This window comes from Aulonocara sp. 'chitande type north' Nkhata Bay, linkage group LG19, assembly GCF_057382095.1.
Source record: "Aulonocara sp. 'chitande type north' Nkhata Bay isolate Kocher_YH1m ecotype deep benthic linkage group LG19, A_spYH_male_GT1.1, whole genome shotgun sequence".
Taxonomy (NCBI): domain Eukaryota; kingdom Metazoa; phylum Chordata; class Actinopteri; order Cichliformes; family Cichlidae; genus Aulonocara; species Aulonocara sp. 'chitande type north' Nkhata Bay.
The window spans coordinates 17,325,173-17,343,844 of record NC_141362.1 but is presented as its reverse complement, the minus strand read 5'-3'; the positions used below and the strand labels follow the sequence as shown (position 1 = coordinate 17,343,844).

General features: G+C 40.1%; 1 protein-coding gene across 3 annotated transcripts in view; it reads left to right on the top strand.

The window, feature by feature from the left end:
- The first annotated feature begins 17,108 nt into the window (after positions 1 to 17,108).
- LOC147306764 (leucine-rich repeat and fibronectin type-III domain-containing protein 2) overlaps positions 17,109 to 18,672 on the top strand; it is a 144,709-nt gene continuing 143,145 nt past the window's right edge. For all 3 annotated transcript variants that reach the window (XM_086274746.1, XM_086274743.1, XM_086274744.1), the window contains exon 1: positions 17,109 to 17,927. The gene's annotated coding sequence lies outside the window, so the exon portion shown is untranslated. The remainder of the gene's footprint in view (positions 17,928 to 18,672) is intronic.

Here is an 18,672-nt window from a genome sequence, read left to right as displayed (position 1 = left end):
CTGGTTACAGGTGGTGGTGTTTTCATAAAGAACGCACATGAAGATGCTCAACATGACTTCCATTTTCACTTTTTTCATTTCCGTATTTCACGTATGGTCATTAATCGTTTCTGGTTTGATTTTGGTATATCTTTGTCTCCTTTTTCTTGTGATTAGTGTTACTTTCTCTTTCTTCTGATATGGTTTCAATCCTGTTTCCAATTTCATGTTTATCTTAAGCATGTAACTAGTCCAGCCTCTCCCCTCAGTCTGAGTGTCTATTAAAATCCCTGTGTTTTTCCTTGCTAGGTTTTTGAAGTCAGGTTTTTTTTCCCTTGTAGATTCCTGTATTTGGGCCATTATATCAGCTTCAAATGACTCATGTTTTGTTCATCCAGTCTGCCTCCCACGTGTACATTTCAAAAACATGACAAATATAACAAATAAAGGACACCTTGAGCTTTTGACACACATTAGAAAAATATTAGCTGTTACTGATGAACATTATCTTTAGTCTCCTCAGTTGAGCTGGATAATCAAAATTGTCTTTTTTCAGAAAGTTTCTTTTGCAAGAGGTGTCAGAGATGTCTCAAGGACTTGATTTCAAAGCAGTAACAGTTTAAGCCCAGACAGATATACAGTATACACACAGTGTGCTCTTCATTGTGCATGTCACTTAGAGATCAAATGAGTTAAAATTGTATAATTTATTAGCAACAAAAATAACTGTTTTATAACTTACTTGGTTAAGTCTTAGAGTTCAGTTAGTCACCTTTGCTAATGCATGTCACTGACCTATACCTCTTCAATATTTGTAACAAATGAGATATTTATAATGCAATTATATGAAAAATAAAAATGATTTAATAAGGATAAGCTACAACAACTCCTGCGGCACAACAACAGGAGTCTGATTGAGTGTGAGTTAAAAGACAGGGCCACAAATTTCCTTATCTAATGAGTGCATATGGGCTAATAAAATAGTGTGCCAGTTTTTCACAGTACATCCACTTTTGAATAATGGGGTTTATTGTCCATGCACCACAGCTGTTCATCAACTCTTTTATTTCCTTTCCACCAGCCGATCAGCTTTATATTATATAGCCATGTACAGTATTTCTAACTTACAGTACAGCTACTGCACAGTGCTCTGTCAGCATTTAGACGTGAGGAGGTAATTGCCAACTGCAAGAGGCAAATTGAAATTTGCCTGGAAAGATGCTGAAAACATTCAATTGTACTTGCAAGAAAATCAGGAGTGCTGCTGAAAATCTGCTTATGCTGACAAATGCATAGGTGAGAATCTGACAGCAGCTTGAAAAGAAGATTTTATAGAGAAAGCATAAAAAGATGATCATTATAAAACTTGTGTTTTACATAATCTCTCCAAGCTATGTCTGACAGTTGTTGTTAACTTTGTTGCTCTGTCTCAGCATTATTATATTCACTGATCCACATAGAGATATAATGATGAAATATTGATAAAGAAACCGTAATGACGGAATATGTAATACAGTTTTAGATCTTGGCATCAAATTCAAACTTAAATGTAAAAAAGTACTATAAAACTGCACAAATTTTTACTTACCTAGTACCAAAAACAGATTGTAGCAGCAGATCTCTTGTGCTTTGTTGTTTGTGAGTTCACGCTACCATGAATCAGACTCTTGTTCTATACTGTTGCTAGTTTGTGGTTTTACTAATGTTAGATACGCACCACTGTTGACCCGAGAGAACCACAGTAGTCTGACCCTTGTGGATACAATCTGATTCAGTCCTCTGGCAGTTATAGTTTACCCTTTCTAAAAGTTGTAGTGTAAAAGTAAAATGCAGCATCATTTCCTGCCTGTTAGCCCTGCATGAAAAGCTTAAAATTAGTATTACTTTAAACAATATTTACTGGGTGATAAATAGCCATTCTCTGCAATGCTTTGCAATGATGGCTAGTGGGAAGGGTTTTTCTTTCTTTCTTTCTTTCTTTGGTTTTAATGTATCCTGCTCTATGCATTTTTTTCCATCACAAAAGAACAAAACAAAACAAAATTCTCCCTCATCTTTTGCTCTTGTGGCCTTCTGCCAAGGGAGGAATGTAAAGGAAAGAGTGAAATGTAGATTCTGAGGTAGTCATCATCAGCTGGGACTGACTTTTTTTAACCAACAGGTGCACTCTAGCTACATCTCTACTCGCATTTGTGAAGTTTTATTGCTTATATTCAATATTCAATACATTTTCACCAAGAAATATTGACTGCTACTGCATCACATAGTGATATGTGTAGTAGAGATGGACCGATCCGATATTACGTATCGGTATCGGTCCGATACTGACCTAAATTACTGGATCGGATATCAGAGAAAAATAAAAAATGTAATCCGATCCATTAAATATCACGAAAGCACCTCACAAAACTTGCAACACGCCGTAACTCACCTCAGAACGTTAGCATGTCGGAGCAGTATGCATCACGTGATAGAGCGGCTGTGGCATGCGGGACCTGTGGTCTGGATAGCATTTGGAGCTTCGCTAGCAACCCGGCATTTCATCTCCGACAAAGTTATCCCCGAGAGAAGTAAAGCAAGTGTGTAAGTCCATCTCTGAATGTTTGTAAAGCATTCCTGCGTTAAGCTTAACGAGCGACTGCCTCTCGCTCTCCGGCTGCTACTTCAATCGTGAAACTGCTTAAATGATCAGCTGATCGGCTTTTCTGTCGCGAGTCCGTCTTTGTTTTTGGCCCACTTTGCACCAGAAAGAGGAAACCAGCGGGTGAACAACAGCAGCACGTTTAAGCTTGATCAGCTGTTGTTAGAATGTATTTAATATTACTTTCTACTCGAGGATCTTTTTCTACGTAGCTGACGCTGGTAACTGTGCAGGGGCGGATCTAGCAAAGTTTAGCCAGGGGGGCCGATAGGGCATTAACTGGGAAAAGGGGGCACAAAGACATACTTTTCTTTCTTATTCTCATTTAAAATGTCTAGCTTTTAATAAATAATTATCTGACACACAAAGTTTTAATTTGATGTAAAATGAATAGAAGTCAATTACTGTATATAGTGACTATTAAGTCTAATATATATACCCTAGTAAGCTATAGTACTTTTTCCTTTGGGAAGGTACCATCTGTGCAGTCTGCAATTTTGTTGAAGAAAGATGTTGAATCTATTTAATATTTCTTGAAAAATAATTGATTTCTGTGCATTTTTTTTCACACTGCATCAAATTAAGGTTGATTACGTCGATTAAGCATCATGAGGTGGCGCGTGAGGGGTGGTTCCCTATTTTTTCTTTATTTATTTTTGTTGTTGCTGGGAGTTGGAACCCTATTAGTTAGGTTGCTTAATATTTACGCTAAGTACTCTTTAAAATACCAGAATAGGGAGGATGGTGTAGGTCTAAGTTTATTAGATTGATCAGTATTGCTGAACTATGAAATATTTTTTTTGTATACAGGTATAACAGAATAACTTTAGTGTAGTTGTTGTTTTAAACTTGAGTATGAACTTGCAGACTTGCAAAATGCAGCAAGATATTTTAAAAAACAGTTTTGTTGATTAAAAAACACTATATCGGATTCATATCGGTATCGGCAGATATCCAAATTTATGATATCGGTATCGGTATCGGACATAAAAAAGTGGTATCGTGCCATCTCTAATGTGTAGTAATAGCTGAGTGATAATGATGACCATGGGTCTTCACATTTCATCATTCTCTATTTCTGCAGTAAAAACATATAAAGAAATATAGATTTTTTTTTTATTAATTAATTTTTTGGGGCAGCGAGGTTGCTTCTAACCTTGTTCTGAATGTATTTCAAAAGTGAGTTTAGGTAAAAGCTCCTATCCTATAATGATTTCTCTTATTAAATCTATAACAACCACAACGGAGGGAATGTAGTAATAAAAGAGGGAGAGACCAAAACAGTATCAAAGCATGCACCTCTCTCAAGGTTTCAGAATAACAAAACTGAAACAGTAAATCTCCAGAAGTATCGTATGTACCTTTTATTATTTCTTCAGTGTCTCATTAGCATTCCACAGTGGGGCTCTTGTCTCTTGCTCCAAAGCAAATGAACACATTTTCCCACTGGATCAAGTGGTCAGTAAATAAATCGGCTGTCATGAGAAGATGGATGTCTCTCAGTCTCCCTAGGGTGGCATCTTGACTGATTGACTGATTTAGGTACTGACTGTCATCTGGTTGGTTTATTCATCATTTTGTGTCAGTGGCACTGACTACATTGCTTCAGTAATTGTTCATGTGGATGAAAGAGCACGTGCGAGAGATTTATCATTTGCGCTACATAATAAAACAGATGAGATTATTCTTTCAGAGAGAGAAGAACATGGACTGGCTTTTTGTTTAAGGCTAGATGTCTTGAAAACGAGTCTGTTTGCTATATTGCAACAAATGGCATGTTTTATATTTATGTGCATACATATGTTATGAGATCAAAGTATAAAAAAAAAAAAAAAAAGTAAATGACAAGCTACTGTCTCATCCTGTGTTTCAGCATCCATACAGAACAAGAACAAGGAAAGCCAAACTTTCATGTCTCGAGAAGCCACAATAAGAACTTCGTAAAACAAATATATATTGTGTGTTTAACTGATAATATTTTCACAAGGTTTTGGGCATTTAAAATCACTTTGGGGTGTTGTAACCAAGATGACATACCTAAAAGCAACAAATCAAAATATAACCACTTACTTCATAACTTACTGACAGAGAAATCCAGGTCAAAAGAAATGGCAGTACACGCCCACAAACTCCTTAAGACTAACAAGCAAAACACCTAGCAAGGGCTCTAGGAAGAACCAGGACTGGCTGGATGGAACTGGAAGAAAATTAATGAATCTTCTACCCAAGGCAATCGCCATGTTGGCTGCTTATATAACAAACTATCATGAGCCAGAAGCCAATCACTGCTGGGTAGCTTGACATTCCAATTAGCATACAAACTCATTCACACCTAGGGTGCATCTTGTAGACCTTTTTATACTGAGAAAGACAAGCAGAGCAGCTTTGTTTTACAAAAGGCCTATTCAGTGAGTTGACCTTCACAATGATCAGGTAAGAAAAAAAAAACTGAGATGTTTGAGATGGAAGTGCATGAGTTTGAAGTCATTCAAGTGATGCTGCTGGTTCCAGACAATGATAAGGACACAGCAGCTGCTGGCAACTTTAAAGAACGTATAGGAATATTTTCTTACTACAAATTATGAGTTCTTTATTATGCATTATTTCATAAATGAACTAGTTACTATTGTTCTATAATGTAAAAATGAATATAAAGAAGAGGAAGCATGTCCAAACTTATAAAGCTGATATTATTATACATTTTTACATTATATATTTAAGTTATCTGATGCCAGTTTAACATGAAATCATTAAACTTCTTTGTTCTGTGCATAATGAGACATCTACAGTATGAAGGTCAGGATTTGAAATCAAAGTACAAGCTTACAAACACATTAATTAGAAGCTACAGTCATTGAAAAATGTGATCCCACATCATTACAAGTAGATAACAATTACCTAATCCTGTCATCATTCATGGCCTTATGAACACGATATGGCTGCAGTGAGCATCAATCACTTGCAGCTAATTCCATGAGGCTTCATAAAAGGTCATCGGGTTGATTGTGATGAACAAGATTAACTGCCATGACCATAAAGTTTGTCATGCCTTTAATTCAGATCATTGAGATTTTTTTTTTTATTCTATCTGATGATCCTGTTGCTATGTGGTTAACTTTTCTACTGCACAGATGTCAGTGTGCCAGCTGGCCACAGGCACCGATACTCCAATCGACTCTGTGCAGAAGATGGGAGATCAGTAGAAACATAGAGACAAGCTGAACTCTATCCTCTGCACCTCTGATGGATTGCAACACAGCAACATAGGATCAGGGCCATGCATCTTCGCAACAATGCTGTCAGCCTGGCATAAAAGCATGCAGGAGAAAAACTGTCAAGTGGTGAAACAGCAAAATCCTTCCCCGTTTCATACTGACAAGTTGTGGGAATTGAGATGCTGTGTGGCATTTTACCATGGCAAGTAACAAAACAAGAAGGAAGCCAGGAATTTTTCCCCATAGATATTACTGTTAAGAACTGTCACAAGTCCTGCAAATGTAAGTGTTCAGTGATTGAATCTTAGCTTCCACTAAAGGTGTTTTTTTATATCATTCAGGGAACAAACTCAGACATTATTTACTGGTTGATTTTTGATTATTAGGATTATTTTCCTGTACATAAGACTGGCTGTGCTAGAACATTTTTGAAGGTGACATTTTAATGTAAAAAAAAAATAATGAATGTGCAAATCATACAGACTGAGTGCATCCACATCGGAGGGTGACTTTCCACTAACTTTCTATTGCATCAAAGTGCCTTCTGTTGATTTCTGCCTTCTATTGAAAGGTTCTGTGAGTCAGGATGAACTACCAAAGACTACAGAATAAAGAAAGCATTTATAAATCAAACTTTAAAACACAAAAGTGGACGCAGGCAAGAAGACATAAGGCAACTATCAGGAGTAATAAGGGAGAAACTTGAATCTTGAATCTTACTTTCTTGTTGAAGCATGTTGTATTCCTTTAAGTAAATGTAGTTGAAGGAAAAAAATGTCCATCCCGGTTTTCCCTCCAAGGCACGAGCGATAAGCAGAGTTCTGTCCTTTCCTTCTAAGATTCCTAATTATTTAAAGTAACACTCAGGTATGCCATTCAGCGTGTTAGTACGAGCTCGGGAGCAGCTTGGGAGAACAAGAAAACAGAGACTGCTTTAGGTTGCCTTCCCAATCGACTCAAAGGTTTATTAAGTATACAACAGCTTATATAGAGAAAAAAAGGTTCGTGTGTCAGCTTTCCCAGTTCAAACCGGTACAGACCAAATAAGGAAACGTCTTCCTGCCTTGTGAGCAGAGAAGTATCCTTTGTGTAGTTTATCAGTTCAGCTACAATTTATGATCATCCCAGCAAAATACACTCCTAGACATAGAATACAGAGTTCTTTCATTAGTGAATTCTGAAACAAACCACCTGGCCTTTAACAAGCCTTTTTCTAAGAGATAAAGAAAAAGGGAGGATGGGAGTAAGGAAGTGGTCTCGTCTCTGTGGTGTTTTCGACCTTGGGGTACCAGCCTGTGAGTCTTACACATTAATTCTTGGGTCACAGAGAAAGAGAAAAACAACTAGTAAATGGGCCTTATTGAGTAACAGTTTCATGTATGATATCACTATAAAACAATATCCTGTAAATGCTATCATGGTATCAAAATATCACAACAGTAGTATCATAAATTGACAGTGTGCAATTTATGATACAGTAAAACTCAAAACAAAATCGATGACCAGTGTTTTAAAGCTTAAAAAAAACTTATGCATTTATAAGAAGCTCTAGGCTTCACATTTTAATGTGGGATTGTCACGGATTGCCGGGGCAAGCCGTGTGGAATTGTAGAAAGGGACCAAAAGGCGGCAGCTCTGGTGCAGGTGAGTGTTTATTCACAGAGGTGGGTAAGTACAAACAATGGTGGCGACAAAACATGAAACTGGAAACCTAAACTGGGTAAACTAATAAGACAAACCAGAAACGAGGATGCAGGGAGGTCCGGAGAAATACATACGGGAAGACGCAGGGAGACCGAGGGGAAACAACACAGACGAACCAGCAACTACCATGACAGAAGACACAACTTAAATACACCCAGAGAACACAGGGAGATTACACGCAGGTGGGGAACACAGCTGGGAGTGATTATCGTGACGAGACTAGGGAGGCAAACTGAAAACACTCACATAAGACGCAGACCTTCACAATAAAACAGGAAACACATACACACAATGACATAACACACCAACTAAACACAGACTGGGGGACACAGAACATAGGAACATGAACAGAAGAATACAAACACCCAAGGTAACCAAAACCACAGAATACTAATAGACTAAACATAAACACGGAGTCGCAGACTCCGGACCATGACAGGGATGTGACTACCCAGAGAGCGATTTTAGGAAGTGAACCTAAACAGACGCTATGGCAATATACTTGACAAAGTGCATAGTTCAATGGTAATTATGCTATTTCAATAAGGAGAGATCACTTTAAAGAACTGAACAGGATTTACTGAGATTGAGAAATTAATATATGTGGTGATTGGACTCTGATGACCCATCATTGCAGAATGGAATCCCAGCAGTGATAGGATTTAGGACAGGACCACCCCAGAGTCTAGAAGATGAAGACTGAGGCTTGGATGGAGCTCTGACTGAGGTGTCTGTCAGATGGAGATGGGGAGGAGGTGGACTGAACGAATGGCAGTTGGAAATGGAGAATGACAGAGAGCACAGATTTAAACCATGCAAAGCGAAAGCTGATTGGCTCAAAGGAGGTGGGAAAGAAGATGATTGGAGTAGAGTAATGTAGTCAGTATTTAGATTGAAAACATGGGAAAGTGCTACAATAATAAAAGAAAATAATATGAATTTTTTAAAAATTGATTTTTTTTTACACTGCCTCCTGGTACAAATAGTTGTGGTTCAGAAAAGCTGGATATCTAATCAGAAAGACTTCAGACTTTTAGGTTCCATACCATCTGAAATCGATGCTTTGAGAACATAGACATATGTTCCAGAGTTTCCATCTTGCTGATATCTTCACTGTTGCAGGGCACAAAATGGTAACCAGGAAACTGACAAAGAAGTTTGCTGTAAACAGGAGAACCTTTCTTTGTAAAACATGGTTACCAGTGTTTGCTCTTGGCATCCAATATTACTGCAGCTGATGCCAAAGGACACCTTGTACCTTGGCAGCAGCTTTGACAAAATAGCAATTTAGAGCCCTGGAAATGAGACTGTAAATCACAAGTTCAAATTCTTATTATTATAAATCATGTCTGTTTCAAATCGGGAATTTGAAGATTATGTAAAACTTACATATTTGTAACTGAGATTCTGCTGCCATTGTAGGCCCTTGTTTTTATTTCTAACTTCCAGTTGTTATGACTTGGCACAATATAAATACAACTGAATTTAAATGAATAAACAAATGTTTGTCTTGCAGAAGGAAATATAGTTGATACTGGGGATTTTTTTCATTAGGCTGTATATATTTGTTTACATTTTTTAAATCAATTTTTGATCATTTAAAAAACGTTTTATTGTGTTTTAATTGTTTGGTGAGCCCATAAATTTTCCCTCTGATAAACTGTTTGATTGCATTCTCACATTATATGAGAGTTTATTCAAAAAGCATCAGAATCCCCCAAAAATGTTACATCAGCTTCAAAGAAAAGTTTCACTAACGCCTGCGAACAGCAACTAATAGAGGCTAAAAATAGCTAGCAGCCAGTAAAATACAGCTACCGTCAAGTTCAGCAAATCCTCCACAGCTCACCCAGATGCCTGGCATCAAACAGAAGTGAGCTTCTCTGACTCACTCACCTGTATTGGACTCCTTTCAGTGCTATAGAGTCTTCTAGAGTAAATACAGGTGGAGACTTCTCATCCAGCGTTAACAGCTGATTGACTGCCCTTTGCAAACAAACAAAATGAACAGTGGTTAGTGGGGCTTCTGTGATAACAGGACGGGCTGTACCCCTAAGATGATGATAGACAAATATCCCATTTCAGTGATGACATTCAGAGCCACAAATAAAAACAAGACAAAACCACAGTCTGTAGCCTGAGCTTTGGCCTCTCAACGTCTAGCTGTGCACATGCTGGCCTCATTATTTAAAACTTTGGCCATGTTTAACAGGAAACTTCAGAGCTGTAAGAGTCTGAGTTTCAGAGTTTCAGCTTGGGCTTCTCTGTGTGGAGATGTGTGGGTATTTTAACCTCCTACCACAGTCCAAAGACATGTAATTGCTAATTCTAAACTGGCAAATGGTATGAATGTGAGAGTGTATTTGGCTGTCTCTCTCTTTCTCTGTGCTATCCCTGTTATGGTTTGCATATCCTGTCATGTCCAGGGAGCACCAGACCCCTTGGGCGTGAAACCTGTCTCTGTAAACCTACACATGGCGTAGTTTCCAGACTCCGGTGACCCTGAACTGGATAAACAGTTTAAAAAATGGTTGGATGGACAGACAAGTAGTTTTCCTGTAAAAAAATCTCAAAAGCAATAATGGAATTAAAAGTAAAAAATACAAACCTTAACTTCAAATCTTTAAAGTGGCAATGGAGGCTAACTGCAGCAAGGCCAAAGCTTAAGGTGAATCAGTGCTTTAAAGAGTATATCAAAGTGCGTCAGTCTGTCTGAACTACTTCCATCAGTGCTGCCGGACCTCTCAGTCCTGCCTCTGTTTTCTATCATCCTCCTGAAAACCATAATCACACTGTCTTGGCTGAATTTGTCTAACTCATTACCTGTTCTTTTTATTTTCTTGCCTTTGTTGCCATGGATTTGACATGTTTGCTGTTGAGCACATGCACAAGATTTGTTAGATCTTGTCTTTGTGTCCTTTAACATTTTTCTCCACAACACGTTTCTGTTTATTTCCATCAACTATCTGTCTGTGCAAATTATATTTTGACAGTTTGGTCATGAAATGTGCATTAACTAAATGAGGCACCCTTTGTCTCCAGTTCCATTTACACAGGGACACCTACAGCTCCTTTACTGTAATTTAACTGCAGCTAAAAGCCTTGTTTAGAATCATTATAATGACTTCGGTGTCGCTCAGAGTCTACACACAAGAGTCACAACAAGTACTGCTACAAATATGTGCCAGGATGAAATAAGAGACAGAGTAGTTTATTAGCCTTTTCACTGGTGCCATAAAATATCGTGAAATGAGAACCATGGTTTGAAATACTGCGTGTGTTCTATTGACTTAAATTATTTGTACACTGTGTTCCTGCAATAAGAAATTACAATAAGTGAAGAAGTCACTGTTTAAATTATATCTACACAGTTCCAGATGACATACAGTCACATCTCTGTCTTTTAAAAAGAATCATTTTATGAGTATTTTAACTAATTGGTATAATTGGATATTTTTGCCATCAGAATGTTGTTTTAAGTGGATCTCAAAAGAGGGATATAAACACAGATCAATAGCACAGTGGGCAAGAGAGGCACAGCAGCTATGTCCCCCACCGTCTGCATCGATAAAAAACAGAGAGAAGGCAAAAGAAAAGGATGAGAGGGGGGAGGAGGAGACTTCCACCTACAGAGACTAGCAGCTACGAGACAGCTGCCAGAGAATCTTTTCTGCTCAGGAACACTGGAGGAGAAAAAAACCTGCTAACTTGTAGATAATTAGCTGGAGTTAACAACACGTGAAAAGGTTGCTGGTTCTGAAGATCAGGACAAATCTGATTTGTGTAGAAGAAGACCATATTCAGTCCAGGAAATGGTGTTTATATGCAATCATTTTGTTTTGATGATTACGTCAAGAAATGTTAAGAATTGTATTGCATGATGTTCATATTGCAAAGCTTTGGCACCTTGACCATGAATTATTTAGCAAACAAACTGCCTTACCATGTTTGACAACCTTCCAATCATGGCACCACTTGTTTTTCTGACCTCCTTTAAGCATCAAGAAATAAATCAATGGTACTAAAAGATCAAGCTTAATTACACTGTCTGAAAATAGACTCATCAAAAGCCTTGAAAGCACTATTTCAAACTGCTGAATACCAAAGGATTTCATTTCATTAACTTTAAGTATGTCTGACTGAATATGGTTTCGCTTCAGTTTGCTAGCGCGGCAGCAAATACCTGGTTATGAAAAACAGGATTTACTTTCATGTTTTTAAAATGTAGTCTGGATGTAATAGGTAATACTATAATGTTTGTTTTACTCTGAAAGAGCTTGAACTATTGATCCTTTGTGGATTTAATGGATTAGTGAACATATTTTTGTGCCTCCTCCAGACATTCCCGAGGTGGATACAAAAACAATTCAGTGGATACAAAAATAGTAATTAACCTAATGTAAGTAAGCATTACACTCGCTATAAAGGAACAATCCTTTACACAAAACTTTAGTGCTATGAAGTAACATGAAAGCTTTGCTTTCACCTAACACAAATTAACTGTCACATGACCATCATCTCTTCAACTGAATGCTTGTGTTAGCACTCACGAGTGTATAACAAATGTTTATACTAGAAAATAGTTTGGTAAAAAAAAACATAAATTTCTTGTCAAGACAGATAAATATGTTTGTGTTCAACATAATGCTGCAAGTCTGGTCATAATATTTTCATTTGAACACTACTTTTTAAAAGACTTTGATTCACTATATATATAATTAATTTGTGTTGGTGATTAATATAAAAATATGCTGTCACTGCCAGCTATAGAAGTCTTTGTACAATGAACAGAATCAGTGGTGTAACAATTTTTAGATTATGGGTTACATACAACCCAACTGGATCTCAGGTGGGCACAACAATAACAATTGAATTATTTTTTTTATCCTAATTATTTAACTGTAAAGAAATACAACTAGTCTAAAAGTGGGAAACATCCCTGAGAAAAAATAAAAGTAATTTCAGCAAGATTTTTTCAGGTTTTGCATATTTTGTTGCTCACTGTTAAAAAAAAGCATTACTGTTGTTGTTATCAAAATAAAGAGATAATTCATTTGGGATTATTTATAAAATTTTAGTTAGAATAGCATAAGCTCACTTTTGGACTAACTTTGACCATCTGGCATGTGAGTTATATGTTTTACACACTTACACTGAAGTAAAAGATCCAAACGTCTTAAGTTATTATCAAATTGCCATGGAAACCTACATTGGTTTCTTTTCACTGGGCGCAAGTTAAATGCAGAATTTAATTTAAAATCCTTTTCCTCACATGGAAGGTCCTGAATAATCAGGCCTCATAGTACCATATCATCTCAATAGAGCACTTTGCTCTCAGACTGTCGGCATATTTGTGATTCCTAAGATATTTAAAAGTACTATGGGAGGCAGTGCGTTCAGCTTTCATGCCCTTCTTCTGTGGAATCATCTCCCAGCTTGGATTTGGGAGACAGAAATTCTCTCTACTTTTAAGCTTAGACTTAGGACTTTCCTTTTTGACAAAGCTTATAGTCACGGTTAGATCAGGTGACCCTGAGTCCACCCTTAGTTATGTTGCAATAGACTTAGGCTGCTGGGGGCTTTTACTTCCCACTGTCACCAAAATGCTTGCTCATAGGGGTTTGATTGTTGAGGTTTCTCTGTATTATTGTAGAGTCTTTGCCTTAGAATATAAAGCACCTTGAAGTGAATGATTTTGTTATTTGGAACTATATAAATAACACTGAATTGAATTGAACTGAGTTAACGTGAAAAAAATGTCCTATTGATGTAGTGAATATATGCAAAGAAATATGCACTTGCACACTTTCACTTTTCATTATTTGTGATTTGGCTGTGAGCTATTTTGAGGCTTATGAAGAACAACTGATTTAAAAGTGTGCAATACTACACCTGGAATAAAAAACAAATGCTCCTGTCACTAAGCTCCAATGCAGCAATTTTCCCCATGTGCAGGACCAAAATCATTTTCCACATTAGGCATCAGAATATAGTTTAGGTGCTGAAATAATAAATCCCTTTAATCCTAACGTTGTGATTGGAGTCCTGTGGCTCTTTAACAGCTCAAAACATATTTTATGTTGTTTAATCACTCTCATACTTAATTACTTTTATGGATATTATGAAAAATAACCCTTTTTAAATTCAAATAGTTAATTGATGTAAGTTCTAACTGGTCAGATGTTTTCAGAGTCAGATGCATATAGAATTAAATACTGAGCATTTCTTTATCTATGAATAGATTGAGAAAAAAACAGAAGTATGATGAACAATATGTCACCTCTTCACTGCTGTATTTCATTTCAGTATTTTCACAATAAAAGGAAAATTGATAATTCCAAAATAAAATATTCTGACACACGTATTAATCTGACTGTCTCTTATCTAAGTCTTTTTTTTTTTTTTTTTTTTTTCTTTTTTTTTTTTAAATGACATCAGAAACAGCAGTATGCGACATTACGTGATGGCAGAGCTTCAGTTCATCCTTTGTCATTTTTTTTTTTTTTTTTTTTTTTTTTTTTTTTTTTTTAATAAATAGGACAGGGGGAATGAATGAGAGAGAGAGGGGGAGAGAAAGAAAGAAAACCAAAGGGGAGAAGAGACGGTGAGAAGGGGGGGGAAGAGAGAGAAAAAAAAAAAACTCCTGGGTCACCTGTATGGAGAAAAAAAAACCAAAACAAACAAACAAAAACAAACAGAGGAGACAGCAAACAACAAAGAGCAACATAATAATAGAGAAAACAAAGCACCATCACAATAAACTAGCTAGTCATAGATATCAGTATTTACTAAGTAATAAAAGATATTGTGCAGCACGCAAGATAGACAGCGCACAGTGTGCTTTGAGGCAGCAGCCAAGAAAGCTTTAGTCCGCGTCTGTGAATACCCATGTGTGCATACCTGTGTGGATCAGCATGCTTGCATTCCAAAGGTTTCTCCATGTAATGATCTGCTAGGGAGTGTGGGGGGGCCACAGCCCCGTCCTCCAGGGTGTGAAGCGGGTATGGAGGAGATCAAAACTCCAGACATCCAGAGGCCCCCAGAACACAAGAGACCATGGAAGACCAACAGAGGGGCAGCCGCGCCACTGTCCCAGTAAGAGCTGAGGAGAGTCCCAGATGTGGGCTCGCCCAGCAGCCGCGGAGCAGAAGTCAGGGGGAGTTGCAGTGACGCGCCCGTGAGCTCCGCCGGCCCCCAGCTGCGCCTGAGTGACCGAGCCCTAGGCCGAGAGGCCGGGGGCACCCCACCTCCAAAGGGGCCCGAGCGAGCCCCAGGCCCCAGGCCCCGACAAGCGGCCGCCAAGGAGTGAGCCGGTGTGCACCCGGACGCCCACCCCCAGACACAAAGAACCACCAACACACCGACACCTGAGGGAGTCCGCCACCGGCAGGGGAAGTGGTGGTGGGTGGAGATAGGCCTCCAAACCTTGGAGGGCCTGAGGTGTCCCCAGAGAGGTGGCGTCTGATACCCAACCTGACATATAGACACAGACATACAGGCACACACAGACACAAACATCCATTCCCACCCTCATGCTCTCATATGCACTCACTCCACACTCAACCAACGTGGAGACAGACATAAAGAGACGCTGTACACACGATCACACTCCCCAAGCGTACTCTACAAACCGGGTCTAGGTACCCTTGCCCCTGGAGGGGGGAATTGCACCCAGACCCAGGTGGTGTTACCCTTTTCCCTGCGGTGGGGAGAGGCAGACCACCCCGACTCCGCAGCAGCAGGGAGGCCCCACACCCCAGACCGCAGTCGGACGGCCAACTCCTCCTACTAGCCCTCCCGCTCCAGCAGGCCGCAGAGAATGGGGGTGGGAGAAGACTCCAAACCTCCCTCCACCCGCTCATTGTAGTGTTGATGCATATGTGTTCTAAGATGCAATTAAAACCCAGGAGGGCATGGAGCTACCTGCCAAGGAGCAGCAGGTAAGCGCATAGTCCCTCCTGCTAACCCTCAATGACTAAGTGTATTTAAAATTGAGAGGTGGGCAACGACGTCAGGGGTGAGGTATACACCCTGATGGTGATTTGGACTCCGTGATTGTGCCCACCCCCAAGATCCTATATGTATGTGTAATGAGAGTGTGAATAATGTGAATGTCTAAGTTGTGGGATAAAATTGAGGCAGAGGCAGCCAGAAGGGGACGGGGGGGGGGGGGGGTAGCCTCCTCTGCACCCTGGTGACATACCCCCACTCCAAGGCCCTGCATGTGTGGGTGGTTGTGGAGGAGCGGGAAGAGGGAGGCAGCTGGAGATGGGGAGGGAAGGAAGGGAGGGGCAGGTAACCCCTCCCTGGGGCCAGCTCCCCCGCTGACCCCAGTAGGCACTCCCACCCTCCGCGACCCGCCAGGGAAGGGGGGCCCAGGCCCATCAGACCGGGGCCCAGTGCAGTAGCGCCCCCCGGCTCCACAGAGCCCTGGACAGTCCACCCAACCCCACCACAGAGAAAACTGCACCCACCCCACCAACCACACATCTTCCAGACTACATAAGACGGTAAACGCCCAGGCTGAGATCTTCCTCCACCTCTCCTGTATCTCCCCCTCCTGCAGAGAGTTCCTGAGAGAAGAAAGCTCCTGCAAGATGTGACCATCCCCCCCACCAGTTGAAGAGCCCCCCAGGCGGCTCGATGCACCGGCGGCACCCACTCTTATCTAAGTCTTTTGTAACCAGAGGAACCACCCGGGGAAGGCACACCTTACGCACCTTACAGTCCTAAAAGCTAATGAGCTTATTGTTTTGATCTTTACTCAACTGTTCATTAACACAAATATCATATTATCCAATTACGTGGGAGCAACTTGGTGGATATGCACACATAGAATTAGTTCAAACGGAGCATCAGAATAAGGAAGAAAGGTGTTTTAGGTGACTAAGACTGCAACAGTAACTCAAACAAGCATTTACTGCTAAAAAAAAGCAGAAGAGCTTTCCTGAACACAGAACACATAGAACCTTGAAACAGATGGGCTGCAGCAGTAGAAGACCACAATTGGTGCCACTGTCACATAAGAACAGGGACACAAGGCTAAAATGTATGCAGTCTCACAAAAATTGGACAATAGAAGATTGCTATGATGTTTTCTGGCCTGAGTTAACTAACCAGAGATGCTATTGGTAGACAAGCAGAGGAAGATGGCCATAGTGATAGATGAAGCCATACCAAAAAGGACATCAGGAAAAAGCAACACGAGAAACTTAAGAATAAAAAGGTCTGAGAGAACAGTTCCACAGTTCAGTTAATGGGGAAACACTGATTATTCTAAATATTAATTCATGTATTTTCTGTGACCACAGTAAATCTACCAGTTCATTCCCTTCTTCACTTTTTGTGTAATATCTGTTAATTGTTTAAAGGGTTCTGCTGGTCTTTGAAGGTCAAAGAGAATGCAACCTGCAAGCATTTAAGAGCTTCTGCAGGTAGGGTAATGCACAGGAAAAATGCCCACATACTCATACAGATTGCAACATGCTACAGAACCAGGCTCGCTCACAGCCCTGATAGGCTACTTTGTTGCAGTGAGCCCTAAGCACACGCTAATCCGTGATCGTTAATCCTCTGCAGACAGAACGGTGCTTGCTGTGGACCGTGCCAAAGTGGCTATTTACGCGCAATTATCGCTACAAACTCGCTACAGTGGGTGTTTGCATACATGCACTGCACGTCTGGGTGACCTGCCTGTTTCTGCCCCCCTCTCCCCCACCCACCGCCTGTCCATTGGGCTCCGTGATACTTCATGGTGTTTGTGCCATCTAGGGTTATCCGCCGCTCCATTGCAGTCTTTCTGGCGCAGATTTCGCGTCTCGCCATCTGCTCACTCTTGGACTAACTAATAACTTCCGAATCACTGAAAACAAACAAGAAAGTTTTCTTCTGGACTTACGGCCTTTACTTCGTTTTAAAAGGAGACATTCTTTCTGCTTGGATAAGTGTTTAGGAACAAAAGAGAAGCAACCGATTCCAAGGACGTGAACACTAGTAATTACTGCACCGCGGGGGGAAAAAATAGACAAACGCCTATGCCATGTAGCTGCACTCTCACATGGAAATATGCAGACGAGCCCACACAGCAGCGAGCTAGTTATTTTTACTTAAAGGGAAAAACTACAAAAAATGCTGTGAAGCTCTGTGTCGCAGCTTGGCTCCCGGCAAAAGCGCAGGTTTTTCCAGAGCATCTGCTGGTGGGGGGAAAAATTGTCAGGAGCGAGAGAAGAAGCGATATGCGGCTGGTCGGGCAGTTGCTTTTGCAGTTCCTCTTCTGGAATTAGTGCATGAATGGGAAGGGAGCGGCTTTAGACTCGAAGCAGGAAAAAAAAGAGTGTACCGTTTAAAGCTCGCGGCGGCACATAATGGATACTTTCCTGCCCTTAAAGGTAAGTCGAAACCTTAAATGTCCGATTCGTGCAAGAGTTCTGCCTGTCTTACACTACACGGGGATTGAAGATGCACTTAACAGTTTTATTGCATTGTCTTTTATGTATATGTGCTGCGTCTATTGGTTACAAATCATCTTTTAGTGTGATTCTAATACACCGATGATGGATTTAAACCCAAGTGATACATCATTCGATTGTATTTGCGGAATTAAGGCAGGCGTTGTGTTAATTCAGTGAAGAGTGGCTCACACTTCTGGGCAATTACAGGTATTCTCAGAAAGTAACTTGATCGGCGGAGAAACGTCGGAGCTTTACGCTGTGTTTTAATGTATTTTTACGTTTCTTTATTGTACCTATGTAGAAAAATAACACTGCGCTTGGACATAAGGCTGAGAGGATGGGGAGTTGTGTCCGATGCATGCTAATTCTTGGTGTGCATAAACGTGCCCCTTTTGCTGGTCTGCAAATGTGTGTGTGTGTGTGTGTGTGTGTGTGTGTGTGTGTGTGTGTGTGTGTGTGTGTGTGTGTGTGTGAGTGAGAGAGAAAAAGAAAGAAAGAGAAAGAGAGAGAGGGGGGGGGGGGGGGGATTGAGGGAAGGAAGAGATTAGCCTACTCTTTCCAAAACGTCCCCCTGTGATTACAGTAGGCTGAGACGTTTATTAAACTCCCTTTAAGTTACACGGATGGACTGGTGCTGCTGCTGCGTGTGTGTGTGTGTGTGTGTGTGTGTGTGTGAGAGAGA